The sequence below is a fragment of the Lichenostomus cassidix genome, chromosome 2 (genome assembly GCF_008360975.1).
Source record: "Lichenostomus cassidix isolate B80296 chromosome 2, HeHo_3.0, whole genome shotgun sequence".
Taxonomy (NCBI): domain Eukaryota; kingdom Metazoa; phylum Chordata; class Aves; order Passeriformes; family Meliphagidae; genus Lichenostomus; species Lichenostomus cassidix.
The window spans coordinates 95,686,298-95,706,139 of record NC_139482.1 but is presented as its reverse complement, the minus strand read 5'-3'; the positions used below and the strand labels follow the sequence as shown (position 1 = coordinate 95,706,139).

The 19,842-nt window shown below is 36.7% G+C and overlaps 1 long non-coding RNA gene across 1 annotated transcript; it reads left to right on the top strand.

The window, feature by feature from the left end:
- The first annotated feature begins 126 nt into the window (after positions 1-126).
- Positions 127-17,042, top strand: LOC146441807 (uncharacterized). Its single transcript, XR_014849528.1, has 3 exons — positions 127-272; positions 9,938-10,172; positions 16,712-17,042. It is a non-coding gene; the product is annotated as an uncharacterized LOC146441807 (long non-coding RNA).
- Positions 17,043-19,842: the final 2,800 nt, after the last annotated feature.

Sequence of the window (19,842 nt, the reverse complement as noted above, 5' to 3'; positions counted from 1 at the left end):
CCGCCCGCTTCCGCCCCGGCCTCGCCGCTTCCCCCGCCGCCCGGCGCTGCGCGCGAAGCACGCCGGGAGCGCTCGTCGTCCCGCTGCCCGCCGGCGGGAGAGCAGAGAACTACAGCTCCCATGAGGCCCCGCGGCAGCGCTCCCGCCCACGGCCGGAGCCAGGCCGCCGGGCGGGATGGCAGCGCGGGGGCGGCGGTGTCTCCGAAAGGTCCGCGTGTCTGCACTACCTGGAGGGAGGGTGTAGTCTCTTCTCTCAGGCTGCTAGTGACAGGGTGAGAGGACATAGCCGTAAGCTACGCCAGGGCATGATTTATTCATTCCAGTACTGAAGGGAGCCTGCAAGAAAGATGGACAGGGACTTTTTACGAGGGCGTGTAGTGACCGGACAAGGGGGAATAGCTTCAAACTGAAGGATGGTGGGTTTAGATTAAATGTTAGGAAGAAACTCTTTACTGTGAGGGTGGTGAGATACTGGAACAGGTTGCCCAGAGGAGCTATGGATGCCTGATCCCTGGAAGTGTTCAAGGCCAGGCTGGATGGGGCTCTGAGCAACCTGCTCTAGTAGAAAGTGTCCCTGCCCGTGGCAGTGGGGCTGGAGCTAGATAGTATCGAAGGTCCCTTCCAACCCAAACCGTTATATAACTCTACAGTTTACGTTTGTAGTAATAACTGAGTATTCGCTGATGTCACTTTGATGTGTCTGACAGCACTCTGCAAATAGCTCTTGCTGACTCCTGTAAAGCAAAGTGATGAGGGGGTGAAGGAGGAGGTGAATCACTAGAGGGTTTGGGTTTTCTTTTTTATGTAACCTATACTCTAGGACTACACTGCTTTGTCTATAATGCAAGGGAATTTCACAAAGGAGGTTTTTAAACGTAGTAAAGACACGTGGTGCATTGTTGGCTGTCTGATCAGAGAGCTGATCTTATTTTTGAAAATTTGTTCTTGCTATCATAATTGGAAAAAATAAATTGATGATCTGTGGAAAAATTATAGATGTCTGTATATGCTTATGAATTTTTTTGCGTGTAACTGCAGGTGCACAAAAGAAGATGGCCTTGTAATGGTGGGGGGAAAGAGGGCATTTATACCATGCATTTAATGAAAAACTACATTTTTATCTACTGCCCTCAACAAAAACGTGAAGGTGCAGTGCAGCACATGCAAAGGATGTATGTCACTGCACTCTCAGTTTATGGCTAATTGTTTTTCCACCTTGTCACCATCACTGCTACTCTTTCACAGTAAACTCACATCAATGTTCTCCATCTGCTGTATTAAGATTGTACTAGATTCTTAATTGCAACTCAAAAACGTCTGTCATTTTGCAGGACAGTATTTCTGTCTGTAGAACAGTATAACAAAGGGACTTTTTAAAGCTATTTATAAATGTACTGTGATTGCTGCAACAAGGGTTTGTTTTCCACAAGAGGTTGAACTCAGATGGATCTATCAATGCTTTTTCAAGAGCAATTACAAGAGAAGCATTACTGGCTGAGTAAAAATTCCTTTTAGCTGTGCACGATATGCTCGTGCCATGAAATATGAAGAGCTCTAACCAGATGCACACAGGGCTACTCATATTTCCCCAAATAGGACTGGTGGGAACTGTATGTGACCCTGTGTGATGCTTGTGATAATAATAAAGTGGATTCATATCTCATTTCTGCAGCAAAGAGAAGGAATTGCCAAAGCAGGCATTTCCCAAAATAAAAACATTTCTTCAGGAGGAAGAGCTACATCCTTCACATCTATAGGAGTGTTCAATCCAGGTTCTTCTCACCTCTTTAAGTATGGTCAATCTACATCGCATTAGAAAAACAAAAGTTCTTACACTGTCTTCAGTGTCAAAGTCAGTGGCTGCAAAAATGATTCATTGAGGAGACACCTGCACCCGCCATTGCCAATATACTCCTGCACTGTATGTGTGGCCTTTGTAGTCAGATTTTCTCAAATGAAGTCCTAATTAGGTTAAACTTTAAGAAGTATTCCTAAGCTTGAAAAGCAGCTTCAGTTTTGCTGCTCTTGTTTTAGACCAGAAAAGAGACAATTTCCCAAAACTGATGTAGGGGCATGCTGTATCAGCTGGTGCAATACATTTTATGCTATCATGGCTCAAGACTGGTATTCAATTTAAAATTTTTTATTGTTACAAATAGAAGAGGAATATATTAAGGGAGAAGTGTATACCTCCATAATATAATAATTAAAAACACACACAGACACACAGAGAAAAGTTTACTGGATATTAAAAATGAAAACTGCTGGGTGGGCTCAATAATTATTGCTGGCATTATAAGACAACCTAAATAGGGGGAGATTAGTCTCTCATTACTGGGAGCACTGACTCCCTCTGTGTCTGCATCTCCTGTTTTGTACTTACACTGGTAGCTCTGCTTTCCCTCTTACGTGCTTGTTCCCTTCAGCTTATATATTCCCATGACTGCTTCTGTAGCCAGTTTGACTTCTTCCTCTCTACTGGCATTATTTAACATAGGTATCTCTTCTACCAAGTATATTCTTACTGATCTGCAGTTAAAATGTGTAGGAGTTCTACCACTGGGAAAATTAGTCACTGATCTCATTTACATTGTCCCTTGTTCTTTCCCTACTGCACTCTACATAAGATGAACTTTAAAGAGCTGCCTACTCCTGACTCCTGACAAGCTTGGTTTCTATAATTCAAATAACTTTTTTTTTTTTAAATATTTTCTGTATCAGATGGGTTCTATCCCAATAAACTGATGAAAGGTGAACAAGCAGTGGATATTGTTGTGCATCTATGTGCATGGCATTTTTGTATGTCACTTGAAGGTGCCCAAATGAAGATGATTTTGTAATTCTGAGTTTTGTGAAGGTGTTTGACCAAAGCCATCTTATAACACTTTCAATATAGGATGCACTGTAACTTTAAATTTCCCTTCTGTTAAATGTCGTAGAGATGAGTTTGAAAGAACTTTTTCTGAGGTTTTTGAAGGAGTCTTCAGTCTTCTTTTATTTATTATTTTTGTGACTCATTCATTACAGGATGAAGTCTTATCTCTGCATCTTTTTTTTTTAAAGCTGTCTATTCATAACTTTTTTTCTTCTTTACTGCTCTGACTTCAGTCCTTTTACATTCTGAAAGTTCTCTCAAGATCAACATATCAAAGACTCTATATGACAGGGTCTTGATACCATTAATGGTATCTTTATTGCACTTCTGAGCTTAACTGTTGAAACTTCCAGTTTCTCTGGGAATTTCCTGCTGTTTGGCTTTTCACCTACCTCAAGGAGCAGCAACCTAACAAAGAAGTGTCAGGGTGTGTCAGATGCAAAAAAACCCCATAAATTCCAGGTACCTCTCTTTTGGAAACACCAAAAAGGCACTATGATGGCCAAACATCACTGACTGCTCAGTTAAAATTAACCTTGTGAAGTGCCAGCTGAAAGACGATTGCAAAAACGAAGGAGAGAAAGCAAAGAGATCAGGGTATTGGGAATGGAAGGGGGCAGAAATGGACAAGAGAGTTAAGATGAGAGCTTCCCCACAGGAGAAAATTACCCTTGTATGTTAATCTGTTTTTCAATCTGCCTCTCAATACATTTCAGAGTCCATTTAAAAGTATCATTTCTGGCCCTGAAGGCCTTTCTTGCTTGCTCTGACCCCATGCTTTCTCATCCTTTTGGTTCCAAAGCTACTATTGGTAAAAAAATACACCAGTATATGAAATTAAAAAAAAACCAAAAAAACCACAAAAACCCAAAACTAAAAACCCCAACCCCCCCCAAAACCCCAAATATTGGTTGCCTATATGTATGCAGTCTGTAGTTGACCTATTGCAGATGGAGAGTAAAGACAACCTGGATAGATAGAGTAGCTTTGTGTTTATTGCTTTAACTGACTACCAAATTCCTGAAATTAGTATTCTAAATCAGTAGGATGATAGCAGTTTTGTAAAGGCTTTCTGTAAATGTCAGTGAAACTGCATGTATAAACTCTCTTTATTTTTTTGTGCTTTCTGCAGTCAGCAATAGCATGTAATTATTGCATTATCTTAAAATCTGTGACATAATCTCAACAGGTACTTTAATGTAAATTCCTGAATTTTACTGTTTCTAAATCAGGTACAATATACCCAACCTAAATACATGTTACAAATGTTTGTATTTGCAGCAGAGCAGATGCAAATTTGGAAGCTCATTTATGATATTATTAATTTATTGTTTATATTTTCTTCCCTAGTGAGACTTTCTAATTTCTCTGTTTTCCTATTTAATTTCCTGTTTAACTGGATGTATCTTCTGTGCTAAATTGCATATGTAGATATGCAATTGACTTATAAAGTGGTGCAGAAAAAACAGTTGCATCTAAATAATAGCTAGACAATTTAATTTCATACAAATTACTGTATTTGATGAGTCAGTCAATATCAATATAAATGTCTACAATGAGCTGCAAAACAAAAGGCCTAAGTGAGAAAAAACCTAAGTGAGAAAATCTTTCTTCCATGATGTTTGTTTAAAACATATAAAACCACATTTTTACGGGTGCTGAACTTGCAGAATTTGTTGTCACAGGAGGTTGTTGATGCAGGCAATACCAGTAACCCCCATCTCCCCAAAAAAAGGTCTGGCAAATAATGGAGAACAGGCCCATAGATACTGGAAGCACAGGCAGGGATGTGCCCACTGACCTGCCAAGGCAGTGGTTGTGATCTCTGGGCAGGACAGGGCACTGGGACAGGGGCAAGCAGCTCTCCCCCAGCAATGTCTGTGGTCATCACTTGGGGGCAGCTAGATCAGTGTCCCCCGGGAAGGCAACTCTTACTCTCATCTGATTTTTCAATTGCCTTTTCACACATAGTGAGCATCTTCTTCCCTCACAAGTATAAAGCCAAATTAAACTATACATTGGCATGTTTTGGGTTTGGAGGTTTTTTTTCCAAAATGAAAAGGCTGGATTAAACTGTCATGAATTGAATCTGCTTCCACTTCACAGAAAGAGCTGGCAAGGCAACATCTAACATACATAAGTGGTTTGCTTCTCATGAGGGCACAGTGCATTACACATGAGTTTTGGCTCAGGGCGCATAATTGCCACATATATTTTCCTTTTTATGAACAAGTTCTATGGTTATGTCATTTAAAATTAATAAACCACTGATAAAACTTTTGATGTTACTAAAACATCTAGCATTTCAGTTTGTGTCAGGGCACTTCTCTACTACTTTTATATAATTTACCACGTAGTTTAGTGTACTTCCTTCATAAAGGCAGTTTATTCTAAAGGGAGTTGCTTCTGTAGTTTATTGCTTGGATAATATTAAACATCTGAAGATGTTTAATATTATTATATTATAATAATATTAAAATAATATTACATTATTTTAACTTCTCTACAGTTCTGGAAAACAGTATAAGAGAACTTCAAAATTGTCATGGAGGTTCCTCTTTTCCACTAATACTAATGCTATACATCATTGCAAAGGATAAAAACATTCTAAGTAATAAGTTTTTGGATTTGGAAGATATTCCCATTTTAGCCCACATTATGACATTTTGTTTTTATTCTGATGTAACTGTAATTAAAGTACCAAGTCTAAGTCAAAACAGGAAATAATTATTCTTAAAATACTGATGGAGTAGTCATTTTGTATCATTAATTTATGGACTTGTAAAAACTTTGGGTGACATTAATAAAGCTCAATATAATTTTGAATATTATCACTGTTAATTAGTAATAATAGTATCTGTAAGCTATGTAATATACTTTATTTACATTAGAAAGTGAGTTTTCCACACTCATGTCATTATCCCTATATATCACAGCCACCTAGTAATTTTCACAAGCCTGGCCATTAATTAACTTCAGAAGAAAAGAGAACCTAGTACTGAGTGCCTCCTGTTTTTTGCTTTTCTCCAATGTTATTCTTCCTTTAGAATTTATAAATAACCAAAAATTGTGCTAAAGAATAAGGAAATAATATTCTGTTTCCAACCTGTCTTTTCAAGAATCTGCCACATTTCTCAAAGGTATGGTTCTCATCACACAAAAGAAGAGGTGGCCTGCTGTTCATGCACAGGGCTTGCATCCTTCAAATACTGTAGATTCACATCAGGCAGAAATGACAAGAAGGAGAAAATTACTGAAGCAACTATTGTAGTGTAAATTGTGTTCTGGCTTGAGTAGGGTACAGTTTCTCAAAAGAAATACTCATACAGCAGTGATTTGACTGGAGATGCAGTTGGAAATATATATTTAATGTTCTCAACTTTCAGATTTTGAAAAAGTGTTGAAAACACAATAGTCGTATGTAGAAATATTTGACAATGGAGTTAGATGCTTTCTATCTTCTGATCAATTCAAAAGAAATGTACTGGGGAAATTTTCTGTCATCAAGATCATAAAAATTATAAAAATATTTGTATTTCTGTATTGAACACAGTTTTGAAGTGGTATATGCATGAACTGCAGATTTAGACATATTTTTAATAACTTTTTATAGACTTATAAATATTGTCCCTAACACAAATTTAATTTCAAGATTTCTCACGTGACTTTCCTAGGCATTGAAACTGAATCTTGGACTCCCAGGATATTGCAATACCATTCCATGTTCTCTAAGTATTGCTATTGCTGTTTCTTTTCTTACTGCATACTTTTATATACTTTTAGAGACTAGACATTGATCAGTTGATGTTTGTGAAGGCAGCAGAAAATCACATGGCTTGTCATTGGCCACGAATCTGACATCATGACATCTGCAAGAGCTGTAATTGCCTGAATGTTCTTGGACAGTAACATGAACAATGTGAGACTTCTCAATTTTTGGCAAGCTTTCAGAGCTTGTTAAGACAATTAAACAGTCTTGGAAAAATATGTACATTTTCTTATGACTACAGATCTTAAAGATATTTGTTGCTGATAATTTCATCTGTAAGTTGATCTAAATTGTTTTATATAATTGTCATTCAGTTATATTCCCTACATGTTTTCCTACTCAGCCTCATATCTTCCTCTGAATTGCTAAAAATTGAAGACTGTCAGCTGGCGTGTTTTGAATGGCAACTCTTAGATATTTTTTTTGATCCTGTAAGCACTTTTTCAAAAGCATCATACTCAGGTTCACCTGTAGCACTTGTAATAGACACAGTATGCAGAAAACCTCTTTTCTCTACTAAACTTCAGTTCTGTCTTTAAAACAGGCATTTTTCCAAATATCCTGAAAACATTTTTCTGAAGTCAATGTGAAAATGTAACCATATGTATGCCTTCACCTAGTGATATTTTCTTAGTGAACTGACAAAAATAAGTTTTAGCTAATGTCACACTGCTAAGTCAGAATAGCTGCCAAGCACTGAGCTGGGTGGACTGTATTCTGCCTCCAGAATTAACCACAGGGCTGATTATTAGCAAGATCAAGTCTTTGCGGTCTTCAGTGGCACAAGGCAATGAATGACAGGGAGCAGAGGGGAAATGGGCTCATTTGCAGGTAGCTGAGTGCACTCTGTTGATGTACTGGCATGTGTAGCCTGAGAGAATAAATGAGACATCGATAGAGTGACACCCAGCAGAGTTGCCAGCCTGTCATTTTTACAATTTTTTTTTTTTTTGATGATAATTTCACCAGGTTAACATGGTAAATGCAAACCACAGAAACTTCAGCTGGCCTCAGTGAAGAAGAGGTTGTATGTTAGAACACTGAAACTTGGTTATTAACGCTGCTTAAAAAGGAAAAAAAACCCCCATGTTTCACCAGCACTATGGGTTTTTATATATATATCTTTATTTTAATTTTATTATTCTGTGTGTATACACTCTGTGTAAGTAACACAAGGAAAAAAATTCCACTAAGCCTCTCTTCACCTGTCTCTGATTTCCACCTTCTTTTAACTCTAATTTTGCCAGGGCTGCCTAAATGAATCCATTGTCTGATGGCATGCATTATCCAAGGATTTATTTTCAAATATAGGCACTTTTAAGGGTTGTTAATAATCTAAAGTATTCATGAGCAAGAAAATAGGGAAAGCTTTCTGCTATTATTAATGAATCAGTTTTAATTGGTTTTCAAAGTGTAAATGACAAAAAATTATATTTTTCCAATCCTTACCAATGGCTTTTTCTTGTTTCATATATGAACACTTTATTAATAGCATCCTAAAGATACAAGATATATGACACATGCTGGGCTAAAAATATTTTTATTCAGTACTGAATTCTTTACCATCTTAGTTCACACATTCATTTATAACTAGTAGCAAATTTCATGCAAAATATGCATATTTGGATGAAAGAGTGATAAAATGATATGTTTTAATTTTAATTTTTTCATGGAAAAGTCATTCTGTTTACAGGTAGTATTTAAATGTTCTAAATGGCTATATTTAGTGAAGAAAAATACACTGACTTTTTAATGAATAATGTAATGGTGGCCACTAGGAGAGCTAGCACTGTTTTTGTTGGATAGTGTTTCTCTTCTTCACTTTATGGAACAGAAATCTGTGTTTCCTTACATTATGATATTTCTGAAGGTTTTTCGTCTGGCTGTTTTTTTGTTTTGATCTGGTTTATGTTTATTTTTTTCTTTTTTCCCATGGCTGTGGTTTTTTAGTAATTTCATTCCTGTATTTTGAATGCAGGACATAGTAAAAGGGCTGCCTAGCTATTTATACCTTCCTATTGCTAATGTCAGGAGGAGAGGAAAGAGTATCCCAGAATCTATCTGTTGCTTTATTCACTGCCTGAAGGAAGCAGATGTATACTTATCTCTAAGAGAGACATTTGTTACAAAAACATGCCTTGAAATTATCTCTTAGTTTGCACTAGGCAAATATTCTCCACAGATACTGGAAGACACCTGGATTAGATAAGTGCAGAGAGGTTCAGCCAGCCTAAAATAGTTCCACAGCTCTTTTCATAAGAAGGCTGTATCTGATGAATGTAAGCACTGTTTCCAGTGCCAACAGGTCTCTATTTACAGTTTAATTAGCTCTACAATTAGAAAATAACTAGTTTCGCTGAGAATCCATTTGAGCTGTGTGACCATTTCAGAAAGCAGTGAGTAGATTCTCTGGTACTAGTGCTAGATAATTGTTTGTCCAATACAAACCACGAATCACTTTCTTAAATCTCAATCTTGTAATTCTCTCAAGTCAGGGGTCTGTTATTGGCTCTCACTTTAGTAGAAGGATGGCTGTGGGTTCATATCAGCTCACTATTTATGGATTAAACAGCATTTAGCTGGTGATGCTTCAAAGTGAGAGGTTTCGTCCCAGATTGTTCTTCCCAGATTTCTGTTTTAGCTCCAAGCCTCCCATTTAACTGTCTGAAAGTTGTATCACTACGTGGATATGTCTCAGTGAAATGACAAGCTGTTGGCTAGCATTTCTCCATAAATATATGCAGAGAAATGAAGAAGAAGAATAGCATATTCTTCTGTTTCCTTATTTTGCTCTGTTCAGAACTTCATCTGTTTCATCAGGACCTGACAAAAGTGATGACAGAAACTTGATTAATGGCAGGCAGCAGCCTTGACACGGTTGAAGAGATGATGCTGTTTGTACCCAGATGTCAGCAGAGGCGGGCTGGTGTGGGAGAGGCTGTGCACAGCGCTCCGAGAGGGCAGCAGCAGCTGCTGTGTGTGCACTCCCAGCGCAACAGGGAGCAGCGCTGGAACTGTTATTAGCATACAGCTCATCTTCCTCACTGCTAGCATGAGGTCAAAATTGCAATCTAGCCCCAAATTACTGCTTGATAGGTTGTACACTCCAAGATGACATGATCCTGCTCTGCTTCAGCAGCAGCATATTTCTTTCTGAAGACAGCTGCAGACTCACTGCTGTGTATTTATATACACCCACTAGCTGACACGTGGTTTTCAGTGCATGCCAAGTAATGAAAAAGGGCTTTAATGAAATATTTTTAATTTTTTGTTTGTTGGTTTTGTTTTTAAAGGTAATGTTCTAAAAGTGGGGAGATGTGAGGCAACCCTCTGGGCAACCCGAGCCGCTACACAAAGGACTGTCAGTGCAGGACAAGACTGCTTTTCTTTGCCCTGAGGACTGAAGTACAGCAGAAGCACAACTTGGGAAAATGGGAGACTCAGATGTGCAAAAGATAGACGCATGATTTAGAAGTCACACCAGAAGTTTCTCAGAGGAAATGTTATCAACCTCCATTTGGCCATTAGGTATGATATCACAACTGACTGTCTTCAGTGGGGAGGGAAAAAAATAAACCAGCAAAGAAACCCCCAGAAGCTGGTCATTATCCCTTGAAAATATTTTTCTCATCTGTCAAGACATTTATCTTTAGATCATTCTGCACCATTTCAAAATAGTTTTTCAAAATACCTGATGCATACTCCAGACTCCTGCTTTTCCTTCTACTCCCAGCCATCATTGATGCTAGTAGCAAAACCTGGGACACCTGGTAAAGAGCAGAGCAGAATTTACTCACAGTCCATAGTGAGCAGGAAAACTGATTTCCTGCATGTCCTTTTGAGGAATATTAAAGAGAAAATTTAATGAGGGTTCACTGGTATAATAACTGTCTTAAGACAAAATACTAAAGAAAGCAATGCATGGTCTGTAACACGAATGAAAGAGGATAGAAACATCCTTTAGCTCCTCAAAGATTGTAGATTTTTTACGAAGCATCTTTTTTAACCACAAAATGATGGATTAAGGCTCAGAGTTTTCATAAGAAGCTAATAGAGCTAGATATTCCAATCCTGTCAACAATAAGGAACTGGACACTCAGTGTTGCTAGGCAGTTTTGCAACATTCACATCTAGAAATTCCAAATAAATGAAAGTCTAGAAAGCCTTCCAGCTCATTTTTGCATTAGAGAAAAATGTACTGTCTAGCATTTATGAAGGTTTTATTTAGCCTATTTCAACTGTTTGACTTCTGTAAATATTCTGAACTCTTTTTTTTCTTTATATATTTTTTACTAAAGATAAATCTTTTTCTCCTCCTTCCATATTATATGCTTACATTTTCATTCCTGACAGACAACACACTCTGATTCTAACACCCTATATATATTTATCATTGGGTAGCATGTTGTTTGTCTCAAACCTTCTTCTGTGCAATTTCAATATGCATTAATTTTTATTCATTTTCTTAAAATATCGATTTCTAGAAGCTTTTCTGTCTCTAAAGAAATTCAGGATTAATCTGTGTGATTTTCAAGCTGTAGTAGATAAAAATGCAAGCCCACTGACATCTTTGCAAATTGCACACCAGCCCAAGGTGAATGTTGATTATTTTTCAAAAAGAACCTAGTTTTTTACTCTTAAGATCTTAGTTCTTCTCTTTAACATTTTGCTGGCCTTTCAGAAAAATAGAGCTGTCAAATCCTGATATCAAAATGCTCGGACTCAGAACAGAGGGAGAAAAATATCCCTCAATACAGCTACTCAGTCCAAAGATATTTTTAGTTTATATTTTATTCAGATCAAGTCAGAAATAATTCAAGCAGTATTTTACAACTAATTTTAAAAATGTTTTCCAGATCTGAGGCCTTATGTGATAAACATTCATGCTGAAATTGTTTGACAATTACCAGCTTCAAAAAGTAGAGCTACGTAGGGTGACACTGAGATAACCCCAGGTGTTCTGCTACTTCTAAGATGAAATGATACATTACAATAAAATATACAGCTACATTTACAATTCTTTCTGAGAAAATGAGCAGCAATTCACTACTAAAGAAATTCCACTGACTTTATAATCTGTGCAGGCTTGAGTGCTCTCTGAGACAATGCCACTAGAAATCCGAGAAGATCCTGTTACTTAAATATTTCATCAAAAGTTATTCGTTACGGATGTGACAGTTTTCATAGTTAGCACAGCAAGCTATCTCATCCAGCAGCACTAAAATATCCCTTTCTAGAAGAGACCTTGTCCTCAAATGTGAAAGATATTTAAGTAAAACTTGCAGGAGTGAGGGTGCACACACATTATCACAGGTGCTTTTTAGTAGCAACACTCTGCTTATCCTCCAGCCTTATGTCTGGCTTTTCATTAAAAGCCTCCTGTCTCTAGTTTTCACTTTTTTAAAGGAGTTGTTTTCATAGTTCCCATTGTTTTAAAGTTTTTTGAGCAGCGTCGAGTACAGCTGTTGTCTGAGACATGCATTTGACGGGGAGCAAGTACAAGGAGGGGTTACCAGGGAGCTACATCCTGGCTGTGGTCGTAGGCAGAGTCCTGAGCTTTAAGGAAGCCTCAGGGCTCAGCTTAGTATTTGGTCAATTTAGGAAATAGTTGCGTCTCCTAAGCTTTCAACAGCATTACACAATTATCTTGGAATTTCGGAGAGTAGCGAGACTTCCTCTTTAGATGAAGCATCCCACACTGGGCAAAGCTTTAAATAGATTACCAGGTTTGGATAGGGTGTTACCACAGATGTTGATCAGGTATGATAAATCCTGTCTTTGTATCTTTCCATGACACAAATACAGCTAGTGTTTTTTTCTCCCTCTGTTACTCTTTGTTTAATCTGAGATGTTAACATTGCAAATTTTTAACTTTGAAAGATTCTAAACAGTTTTGAAGTTTCAGGCTGCAGTTGTAAAATAGTTTTCTAAAGCTGACGCTCATTCTTTTGATAACAGATGAGTCAGAGAAGAACATAGACATGGGCTTCTTGCCTGTAAACTTATATTAATAGAACTTCCTTGTTTGAGAAAATCGTTCATAACTTTAAAAAAAAGATACTGGCCCAGTTGGCGTAAACACTCTTAAGTGCCCGGATATGACTAGTTTTGGAAATAAAAAGTATTGATATTAGAGGTGGTTTAGCTCAGCAGTGTATCAGAACAGCTACAATGAACAGTGCAGCATTTCAGGATGCATTTTAGTCCTTATTCCTGGCAAATGGCATGGAAAAAATTCTTGTAAAATGTAGAAAGATACAACAAGGTACTGTGGATTGTCAGACATACTATATTATTTAGTCATATTTTACACAACTATAACTTCTAGATTGGCTAGAACATTATGATGATTAAAGCAAAAATAAAATATCCTCTTAAGAATTATGAGCTATCTAATTACAACTAAGACAGATAGAAAATGTCTATGCTTAAATTGCTATTTTATTTGCATACAAAGGAGCAGATCAAATTTTTAAAGAAGGTCAAATTTTTTTAAGAAAGTCTGACTCTTGGCTGGGATAGAGGCCCTCAATGAAGGTGAAAAATACAGTACTTTTATAGATTTATGTTTTGCCAAAGCACTGAGGTAGATTTATAATTGTATGGATGGTTTTGTCCCCGTGCATCACTGAAATTGCTAGGACTGTGGCTTGAAACACTGGGAGGGTTGGCTATTAAAAATAAGAAAGAGGAAAAGGAGATAAATATATTGTCAATCATATTCATAATACACTTTCTGTATTATTAGTTATATATTATATATTTTAAAAAATTAAACATCCCAGAATTTGTTCTTCCTTTTCCAATTTTTTAAATAGAAATTAATACTCTATGGCATTAGTGTGATTTTATGATGTGTAAAGTCTTTGTTGGAAATCCTAAACATATGGGAAGGTCCTAAATAGAAAATCCTAATGACTATACTGATCTATGTTTATATAACTGACAAAGGAAAAAGTTCCCATTGATTTTCAACTTAAACATTTCCAGCAAAAGAGAAGGGGACATAAAACCCCTGGTAGTAAGTAAACTAGTTATAAGCTGTTCAGTGGAGACTTATTACCTGTAATCTACTACATATTACATGTAATAGTTCCCATACGCATGTAGTGAAAAGGCATTTAAACTTGGGGACAGGAAGAACCAGGAAAACAGGAATGTGGTTATCTTCTTACCTTACAGACTATGTAACTCATTTGTTACGCAAAAGTGCTATATGTCCCACACACATACATCAATGTGCCATGAAATTTTGGAATTTTTTTCCTTTATGATTAACAACATAAAATAGATTAATTTTTCTTTTACATAGAAATGTTCATAATTTAAAGTCAAACTTGAAGGGATAAATGCTACAAAGATGCTTGGCTCAGAGTGCATGAAGTTTTATATAATGAAAACTATTTTACAAACGACTGCTGAGTCACAGAAAATTATGTAAATTATATACAGAATGAATTTATAAGACCAAACAGCCCATCTCTCAGCTGTTACCATGACTGTAATCTAGTACAGTCCACTTTGTTATCATCAAAAACAGGAGTTCATGTAGTCTGACTACTCTGACTACAGATTTTGTGTTTAAGTGGATATAACAGTCATGCTTAAAATTTTGCTATTTTAGGTCAACTCGAAAACAACTAGCATCCTCCTACTGCTTCCCCGAGTTTAATATAGCTTCAATGGGCATCTTCATGGGCATACCCTGTCTGAAGATCCTGGGATTTGATAGCATTTGCACCAAAAATGCTCTAAAGAATATGCTAAGCCAAAATCAATCAATGCTTTTATTTTACTCATATTTCGTTCTCTTTAAATATGTCTTATGAAAAAATAAAATATGAATAAGTATCTAAGAAGACTTATGAATCGAAATATACCTGCTTCTCAGTGTAAACCTTCTTTTTTTCTTTTCTTTTCCCCCTCACCTAGGACTTTAACAGCTCTGAACCTTCTCAAAAACTAAATGCACACCTTCTCCTCCTTTTTCTCTTCAGGCTACTCTCCATTGTTTCTTGGGGGCAAGAACCTCATTCCTCCACCATGGACTGGCACATTTATTTTTAGATATTCCTGCTATAAATGCCAGCAGATGTGGACAACTGGGAAAATTGATGCTAACATCTTGTTTCTTTCTTTGTATCTCAGTCTATTGGTCATTGGTGTAGATTGTGGTGTAGTTGGGCTACAACAAGGACTGTCCTAAATGGCGCATTGCAGCAGATTTGCATGAATAACAATAACAAGCAGTGAAGACTCACAAATGGCTTTGTTTGCTAATTTGTAATGTGGAGGTCAGATATAATGGAATCTGACCTCTGAGGGTAAGAGGAATTGCCCATATGCTGTTCCCAGATCCAGAAACAAAAGCTCTACACATAAAGTGAAACTATTGTTAGACCACTGTTACATGGAGAACACTTGATTCTTTATTTCTTTGTTTGTTCTGTAAGCCATTTTCTCAAAACTTGGTTACATTGGTACAAATCAAATTGCAACCAAGATCTGCTCTAACTTGGAAGCTGTGTCTCAGCCGAGATTGAAAAAAAAGAAAAAAAAAAGGGGGGGACCAAATTGTTAGAGGAATTTCTACAGACCAGCTGTGGGAAAATATTTTTTAGTTTGAATTTATATTAACTGAAACCCAAACACTCAAAGCATAGCCAACTAGTTGCAGTTTATAGAATTGTTTATAGAATTTGAACATCAGAGGACATCGTCAGTGACATAACTATAATTATCAAAGTATATCAATATTGAGGAAAAGAAGAATTTTTCAAATTTTACAAAGTTGGCTTTAAGCTACTTAACACCCATTGACTGAGAGTCCCTTAAAATTCAGAACAAATCTAAAACCCATTTGGATTTTCAAACATTTGTGAATTTGTTGGCAAAGTACACTGAATTAATAGATTATGATTTGGTGATGGAAGAAAAAAGGTTGTTTCATTTTCTTATATTGCCTTTTAGGTAAGTTGAAATAGGTGACATTTTTTCAACAATTTTTGTTTTAATTGTTTGAGTCGCAGACATCTAAAGATTTTACAGGCCATAATTCTGATTTTTAGGTTAGAATCACCAGTTATAAAAAAATGAAGTTTGAATTTCAAGGCTTGTAATATTGCATATTTAAATTTTAACTTGGTTGATTTAGTCCTTATTTTTTCTGTATAAGTGGAATAGAATACCATTTTGCTTATCATCTCTTTTATTTTATAGATTAGATTTTTCATTTAATACAATAAATTCAGATGTCTCTCTTTCATATGGATAGTGCTGGACTTTATTTTGTACATTACTAGTTCAAAGATTTTCCCACAGTGTTTGAATTAGCTTTTTCTATGATGTGTGTTAGGGTGTATGGGCATTCCTTTCCTTTCCTCTTTTCTTTCAGGGAATGTAGATTGGACAAACAGAGAGAGAGAAGACTTGTCAAGTCTGTTCAGAATTTAGATCCCTCAATATGAAAGCTGCTTTTTCCAGGAAACTTTTAAGTTTACTTTGAATTTACAGATAAATCGTTTGGCTTTAAGGATAAGAACAGTGAAGCTTACCTCAGGCCTATGTGCTACGGATGACTGGGAAAATTTTGACTATTATCAGCCTATTTGATACTATAAATCAGTGTTTAACAATGGAAATGGTACCCAGACCACAGGCACTGACTCTCTACGTGAGCTTTCCCAGCAGATAATGGAGCACATGTGACATGGTGTCACATGTTACTGGCATGACGTGCAGGATGAATTTGCTGCCATTTCTAAGTTGCACCACAGTGCTGAGAGGCAGGTGAGCAACAAGAGTTATTTCATACATGCAGAACAAAAAACAAGCTGGTTAAACACAAAGGCTGGCTCATGCTCTAGCTCGGACTAAACTGGGCTCTGGTTGCTTCTCTGCCGCCCCAAACAGGTCTGCAGGCACTGTGGCAGCTGGAGGTGCTGTTACAGCTTGAGTTTTTTTCTGTTGCTGTTTTGCACCTCATCAAAGGCAGCATTTTTATAAGTACCATCAAATGAGAGTGAGTCTGAGTGATTATCCTGACTTTCCATGTGTCTGAATTTCAGGTGTTGAACATCTGCACGTCCTTGCCCCTGCAGAAACCCAGGCCAGAGAAGGAGGGGGAGGAGGTTCCACAGGTGCCAGGTCAGAGATTCCCTGCAGTCCAAGAAGAACATGGTGATGCACATTGTCCCCCTGTAGGCCATGAAGGGGTGGGGGATCTTCATGGCATAGCACATACCCTGTCTGAAGATCCTGGGATTTGACAGCATTTGCACCAAAAGTACTCTAAAGAATATGCTAAGCCAAAATCAATCAATGCTTTTATTTTACTCATATTTCATTCTCTTTAAATATGTCTTATGAAAAAATAAAATATGAATAAGCATCTAAGAAGACTTATGAATCGAAATATACCTGCTTCTCAATGTAAACCTTCTTTTTTTCTTTTCTTTTCCCCCTCACCTAGGACTTTAACAACTCTGAACCTTCTCATAAACTAAATGCACACCTTCTCCTCCTTTTTCTCTTCAGGCTTCTCTCCATTGTTTCTTGGGGGTAAGACCCTCATTCCTCTACCAAGGCCTGGCACATTTATTTTTAGATACTCCTGCTATTAATGCCACCAGGTGTGGACAGCTGGGAAAATTGATGCTAGCATCTTGTTTCTTTCTTTGCATCTCAGTCTATTGGTCCACAGTAACTCATCTCATTAACTTCCATTTAAGAGCTCTTTCTTGCAGGAGTGCTGGATATTACTTTACCATTGTAGTTTTCTTTTGGAGTAACACAGTGCTAAAGTTCTCCTGCATATCTTGTACAATCATCCCATAGATCCAGGAATGGCTTAGGGTTTCTAGATATAAGGTAACTTCTGTGTTAAGATATCTGTCTTCTGAACAAATATCCAGTTTCTAGGTGCATATATTTCTGATTTTTTTTCCATTACCTGAAAGTGGTAAATGTTTTCAAAATACGAAGATTATTTCAGCAAATTGCCTCTTCCGTAATGTGTAGAGCTTCTTAACTCAGTCCTATGATTACAGCTAAAGTAGCATGCAGAGCTTAAATGAGCTTTTAGATATAAAAAAACCACAGAAAACATTTTAATAGCTTCCAAACATCAATGTCATTACAGAAATGATGCTTGGATGAAACTGGGGGTTTTCTGAAATATGAAGAATTGCAAATTCTGTTAAAGACCTATCTTTCCTGTATATGTGATCCTGAGAAGCAAAGAGAATTGCTTTGTTTCCATGTTTATTCTCACCCCATTTATATGAAGGAAAACTCAGCTTAAGGGCACTGAAAGTATCAGCTTGTGGCAGTAATTTTCAATAAAATGGGTGATGATGTGAGTAGAAGCATTAAACATTTAGATAATATCTTTGATAAAGGACAAACATACATGCATACATACATACATACATACATACATAAATAAGGTCTTTACTTATGCTGATTTTCAGAAGAAAAAAGCATGCTGTTGTATTTCCAACTACAGGAGCTACAGGATTTCTCCTATCTAGCTGATGGTTCCTCTCTCGAAATTCTTCCAAATCTCTATCCTAGGCACTTCATCAGTGTGACAAAAAAGAAATTAAGAAAGTTTCTTCAGGAAAAGAACAATTTTCTCTGGCACTTTGAAGAAGCCATGAGCAGTTCTGTTTAAAAAAAAAAACAACCCATGAAATGGCTAGCTGATGAACAACAGAGAAAGCAAGTGGCCTCTGCATAACTCAAGAGTACCTACTCAGCCAAGACTTCTTTTCTGTTCTGTGGTACCACTGATTTCATACTCATGTCTAATGCTAATGTTCCTCATAACTTTCCTTTTTACACTGATGGGATTTCTCCAGATGCCATTTCTCACAGTGCTTAAGGCAACATGATGGTCTCTGAAATTAAAAACTGCTCTGCAGTGATCATTGCCATGCAATGAGAAAATACTGTGACAAACTCCCCAGAGTCTGAACAAAGAAATTCACTCTGTAACAGCATCATCTAACAGAAAGTGACGTCTTCCAGAAAGTAGACTGAGGATGTTGGTTTATCTTCTTTTCATTACTATCTTGACAGCGGGTGGAAAAGAGAGTATTTCTGATTATACTACAAATATGATTTTGAACATGGTCAGATAACAATACACTTAAATTCTGAATATTACCATTTTAGTAATGAAAACGGCATCCTTTTTGAACAGATTGGGAAAATGCACAACTTTGCAGTTTCCTGGTTACAAAATTTTGCAATAATACTTTACAATTTTGCAGAATCAGCTCTTTTTTGCTGTGTATTTCTTTAAGATGGATGATATAAATTAATTTGGGACATAAAGTAGACTTCCTGTAAAGTTTTAAGAAATGTTCTGCACCAAAAACTGCCAACAACTCAGCTTCTTTGCCTACAAAAGACCTCACTGCAACTCTTGAAAGAATCTGTTATGAGGAAAGCAGGTATAGCTGTTTAGAAATTAAAGACCTGAGTAGCTTGTATCTATATTTGATTCTGTTCTTTTAGGCAGTTAAAAAAAAATGCAAACCTGATGCCTACACTGTGAAACTTTTCCCACAGTTTTGTAAGAACTGACAAGGTCACAGCCTGAGGTAATATGGTTGCCAGATGTCACACCATTAGTTACAATCTTAGACAGAATAGGTATAAGTAGAGAGAAGCAAGACTTAAAATAACTCTTCATAATATTTTTTCTGCCAATGCTCTTCTAAAAATGTAAGTGCTATTCCTTATTTCATAGTGTTAGGTGTGTCTCAATATTTTTATTTAACAGAAATTAAGTATTTAACAGAAATTAAGTATTTAACTCAATTATAGTTGAGAATAACTGTAGTCTATTTATCCCATACAAAGTGTGTTTTTAATTATCAAGCTTTTCACAAGAAAAAATTCTTTGACCACATCAGATAGTACCAGTGACCTATGATTTCTTTGAACTGAATATCTATGCAATCACTTTCAGATATATTTGTTACCCATTTCCCTTTAATATATTGGGTTCAATAGAAAGAACTTCTTAATTTTTTTTTTTCCAAGCGAGGGCAATATTTTTTCAGAACACCTCTCTTACCTTTGAAAGTCACTTTTGATACTGGGATGCACATAAATCATTGACTCACTTCATTGGCTTTTGATGCACATTTTCTACAGGTCATTCTTCACCGAATGAATGCTATATATC